This window comes from Scardinius erythrophthalmus (assembly GCF_964197995.2).
Source record: "Scardinius erythrophthalmus genome assembly, chromosome: 23".
Taxonomy (NCBI): Eukaryota; Metazoa; Chordata; class Actinopteri; order Cypriniformes; family Leuciscidae; genus Scardinius; species Scardinius erythrophthalmus.
The window spans coordinates 17146061-17152060 of NC_138243.1; positions in this window are offsets into that span (position 1 = coordinate 17146061).

Here is a 6000-nt window from a genome sequence, read left to right on the forward strand (position 1 = left end):
ATAACATTGTCAAGCAAAAGGCTAATCATATTAATTACCGTTATGTGTCCGACGTTGTAAAGAGCGATACCATTGTGCAGCGTTTACAGTAAAACTGACTGAGTGGATCTCTGAGCTGGTGTGAGTGAGTGGAGGCGGGGCTAATTAGCATATCCATGGATTATTTATACTAAATGAAGTAAGGGTGTAAAGTTACATTCAAGCTATTTTAAGGCATGAAGACATTTTTTTCACAGGAAAAAAAAAACGTTCATATGTCATTTTGGTGATCAAAGTTTTAAGGGATACAGTTATTGACTACAGGGGGACTTTAAGTATAAAATTTGTCTCAGATGTTTCTCCTAAAATAACCTTAGAGAAATACAAATAGAAAAAAAAAGAATAAAATGTATGTGTATAATGTGTACACCAAATTAGACCATTAGACCAAATATGTATGTGGATATTTACATTTGAAAGCTTTTTCTGTTTAGTCAATTTTTTATTAATGTGGAAAAATTATAACTAAAAACAGGAGAAAATGCAAAAAACTATTGTGTCTATGAAACATAATGTAATGTAAATGATGGTAAAACAATTGTATTGAATTGGAAGACAAAATAAAGTTCAAACTTTAGACTTTTGGGGTATATTCTTAAATCCTTAATGTAGAAAAACAATCAAGATATTAAAAGGCAAATGGGCCTGAGATTTTATAGATAATAAAATAAAACCTCCTGAAAATTTTTATTTTTTTAAACATGCTTAATCCAGAACTTCCCTTGCTAAATATAAAATGAGGCGTGACATTAAATTTCCTATTCAGTCATTAAATATCTGTCAACCACAGAAGATCAATGCAAACTTATGTGTTCTAAGTGTGTGAGAGGGACCATGAATAGCTGACATGTCCATATCTTACTCTCTCTCTTTCTCTCTGGACTGTGGAAATATTCCTGGAGGGAATGCCTGCATAGCTGGGTACATAAAACGGGCCAGAAATAATCTGATCCTTCAAATATCTACAGTTTATGTGTGTGTGTTTTCAGAGGAGATGCTTAAAAGAACACTTAATGCCTTAAGCATATAAAACTTCTGAGTTTAATACAGTACTTGCCATATGTAAAGTGGTGTGTTTTAACAAAGCTAATGCACATGTGCTTTTCGTAGATAGGTGTGAGTCACCCTGCGGATAGGCTTCTGGTGCTTCGGTGGAAAAACTCACTTATACAGTGTATTTGTCAATTTAGAAGTATAAATTATGCAGAAGTGTCCTCGTTCTGTGGTTCAGGACTAAACAAGTGTTTTTTTGAATAGTGAGTAGAGGAGCAGACTCCTGAGAGTTCAGACAGGTTACGGTTCTGGTGGGCTATGACGCACGCTTCACAAATAACCAGAGCAAACATGGAATAACAAAACACTGCCAAAGGCATTACGAGATACATTAGATTGTTACGCTGTGTTAACAGCATTAGATTTTTCTTTGGATTTTAAGTGTGTAATCTTTATTTTGTTAAAAGATTTTCACCTCTCTTAGCTTAATGTGCACAGACCACTTAAAGTAAGCCAAGACTTCCTGATAAGTGTGGCTGTGGCGCTTTCAAAATGCCCGGTTTCAACTTCAGGCTCAACCAATGGCATGAGTTTGGGGCGGGACTAGCTGTTGGGAAAGAATCTTTATTTCTGCAATTCCAATTGGTGCAACACATCCATGTGAAACAGATTATCAAAAAAGAAAAAATGTTGGGCAGGGACTTGGTTCTTTCCATTTCTTTTTGATTGGATGGAGGCAAATCTGAATGCGAGCTTGTAATCAATTTTAAGAAAGGGGCGGGATTTAAGTGTACTAAAGGATTGGAGAAGTCCGGTATACATCACCAGAGAGAAGTCTGTTGTTTTACTGGAAGATTGAGTGATGAACTTGATAAAAATATTACAAGGTCAAAACAGTTTAAACAAATAAAACATGCATGGACTAATCGTTCACAATAAAATCAACGCCTGCCCACTTTTCCAGTGGCCTTGGTTCCAGAAATATTTTTCCATTCATTTCTCCCATAGGGATTTCAAAAAAGTATTTTTTTGCCATGAACCAAGGAAATGATCTACCAGTTGAATCATAACATTAAAAACTTTGATTTGAAACAAAAAAGTATTTGAAAATCGGACAAAAATACAAGACTGTACTTAACGGCTTAGTGATAGAAAGAACTACAATCCCATGAAGCATTGCGAACAACATAATCAAATAAAAAATTATGGATACAAATGTAAAACTCATTTAAAAAATGTTGATTATTTATATACAAATGATATACTTTGTTTATTGGAAAATATGTGTATATATTCATATATTTAAGAATTTTGAGAGAGAGACTGACTCGATTACGTCATTTGCGGCGCTTCACGAGAGTGGACGGAGCTATAGAGATTTTTTGGAATGTTTTGCTTGTTTCGACTCTGATTGGTGGAATTTTCTGCACAGCATCATGGGTAATGTAGTTTTTCACCACAAATTCTGCTGTAAAACAATTATATATAATTTTTTTTTTTTTACTTCAACAGAATCAGATATTATCAATTAGCAACATTTTAGCTCACAGTAAGGTTGTCTTTAAAGATTTATAAATTATTGATAAAAATCAATTTCCCTATGGAGAAAATGAATGGAGTTTTTACTTTTGGAACCTGACTCAATGAATTTAGGAAATAGATAGGGTGATTTTTTAATAAGGTATTTAATAGACATTCCTGTTCTCACTGTGCACGATTCAGTAATTCAAATTCATCAAAATTAAAATCATGTGGGCTTCTTTAGTGTATTTAAAAGTATTAACCAATCACCAAAAAGCTATTCAAAGTATATTATTTAGCAAACTTGTATTCAGGTATGGATTCATTTTTGTATTTATGACCTGCGTATGACAATCCAGCCCATTTCCAATGGGTAATTATTTTCCTGTTGAATAACATGGAAAACCATCACATTATGCAATTCAAATCTGTTACAAATGTGGTTCTATATTGACAGCTGGGGGTTAGCATATAATATGAAACATTATCAAAGTTAGCATGTGATGTTAAACCAAGAAGGGTCAATTGACTCGCATTAGCAAAATAGTTGTGCTACCAAACAGGATCATTAAATCTGACTGTATTTCTTCAGCATTTATAGTTCACCACCAGTATACTCACACTGCATGGGAGCATTTTTTCAAGTTCTCCTGACCCTTCATTAATTCCTCCTTTCCTTCATTTATCTCTCTAGCTCTCTCGTTCTCAGAAACGCCTTCATAATCAAGGAACAATAGTCAATAGTGTCTGTAACCAAGCCAAGAAAGACTAATTCTCCCTCAGACCCATTACGCTGACAGAAATAACACAACATTCCAATCTCTGAATAGTTCAGATTCAAAATAAACCCCCTACAACCCAGCGGAGAAGTAAGATGATGCTTAAAATGATTGTTTTATTGAGGATGTGCATGTTGTCATGCTTGTTTTATCACATTTACAGCACGCTTGATCACATCAAACACACACAAACACATCCAAGTTTTCACTGACATTCACAGTCAGCTGTCTTCAAAAGGAAAGGATCCACGTCTCCTTCGGGTCTTTTTAAAATCAGTTCTTCAAACACTGAGTTCAACAAACCAGGTGCAGGTTCTGGCTAAAAGCCATTAGCACTAACAAGTTCAGTGATATCTTTTGTCCCTGTCCATCAAACTACTAGCTCAGACTCAGAGGATGACTTTATGCACACTAAACGTAAGTGATCATGCAGGAATAGTGTATGTCATAGTTCATTTTTACACTTGCATGTGCATACAAATTTATTGACATTCCAAATAATAGTGTGACTGAGTAAAAAACATCTAAAGCCATCTGCCAAAGAAAACTAAAATAATATCTGCCACAACTGACTAAGAATGATTATATCAATAGACTTCAGGAAGTTTTCCTTTTGAATACAAACAAAGAGTGCACATATTTTAGGTACAATAAGACATGAATCAGCGAAAGCTTTTAAATAGAAACTGGTAAGTGTTTGTATTGTGATTATGAATGTCACATCAAAATAGCTGTAAGTTTAAGTGCGTTTATGAACTGGAATGGCTGCTTGGGTCTCTCTATAAAGCACGTTGAATGAGCTAAACTGGTTCCATTGACCGTATTAACAACATGGCGACATCACAAACTTATCACACCCAACAGACAAAACATACATCGCAAGTCAAAAGCTTTCTTCCATACACACACACAAACAAACAAGACACATAAGAATACCCTAAAGGGGAGGGTTAGGTAGAGTTATGGTTACTCAGGCAGCCATAACTCGCACAATAAAGGCTGTATGTCACTGGCGAGGCTTTTAATGCGATCCTACAGTGGAAAGAGCACAAGAACACACACACACACACACACACACACACACACACACACACATACATGAACAATGACCATGAATGGCAATTCATGTCACTACACTAAAGCAGAGACATCTGTCAGCGGAGCTCCATCTCACTGCCCTTACATCTATCTAAATCTCCAACCAAATGCCATTTGTGACTATGACAATCCCTGTTTGACCTCCCAGTATCAATAAAGGGGAATTGTACAGTCAACCCTGAAGTAAAATCATTCTGAAAAGCATTTTATTTGGTTTTATCAATTGAAAAAAAAAAAAAAAGCCTTGGAGGAAATGCTTGCTTCATAATTTGTTTGTTGGCTGTCCAACCGCATTTGTACAGGTCCCAACTGCCAATGGTGTCAAAAAAGACAGAATTTCAAAGCCATACTTTACTTTTGACAACACAGTGCTGTAGTGCCAACTAGTCTCTCCCTATGGAGGATCCCTTTACCACTCTACAGATAAAGCGTTGTCGGGAAACTCAATTCGCGTATCTACCCCGAATTGATAAAATAAAATAAAATTCTGGATCAAAAATTATAAGGAAACACCAGTACTTTGTTTAGGCTTGGTTTGTAGGGAATTACAAACCTGCGTACATATATTCAAACGCACATAACTATAGAACCAATTCTTAATGCGCATGTGAACGCCATCAGCGTTTCTCACGGGTTCGCGTTTAAAGTCTGTGTAGAGAGAATGGTGTCGTCTTAGCGGCCCCTAATTTAATAACAAATGATCATTGCGACGGAAGCGAATCAATCATAACTAACTTTAGCTGGAAAATAACTTTACTAAAGAACCGCTATAAAGCCAAAACAATCTCTGTTACCATAAATTATACGTTTATCTCTGTAAAGCTGCTTTGAAACAATCTACATTGTTAAAAGCGCTATATAAATGAAGATGACTTGACTTGACTTGACTTTTAACTCTAATGGAGACTTTGAATGCACCATCTACTCTTACTTCATTTTCTCTGGAGCCATTACGTCAATGCCAGCTGGATATTCCTCTGAAATCTTTGTAACTGGCTTCCCTCTTCCACACACACACACACACACACACACACACACACACACACACACACACACACACAATGGAATGTAAGTGCCATTCACTTGTTCATGTGCTTCTTACAGCCTTTACTGGCCCACAGAGTTGATAGTACAGAGAGGATTAATACATATTGATAATCTTATTCCTCTGAAAGTACATCAAAAGCTGGATCAGTACAGCAAAATTGCAAAATGTGAGAGATGAAAATGATATTGTGTGTAATGTTCATATCTAAGAAATGGCCTGTGTGAATGCAGAATCACAGATGAGATCTCTTTATATCAGTTGTTTCTCCTTTCTTAAATGGAGAGCAAATTAAGGGTTTGCTAAAATCTCATTTATCATCTAAAATTAATACAATTATTCAAATTATACAATATTTTTATAGCTCTATACTCATATGTCATCACTTGTCTCGTTGTGTCTACTTTTATTTGTCTAAATATATAAGAGCAGTCTTGTAATGTCAACTAAAGCAAAATGATAATGAGTGTCACCAGTCCTGGCCTGATTGCACTGTTATGTTGTCATTATTACATTATTTATAGC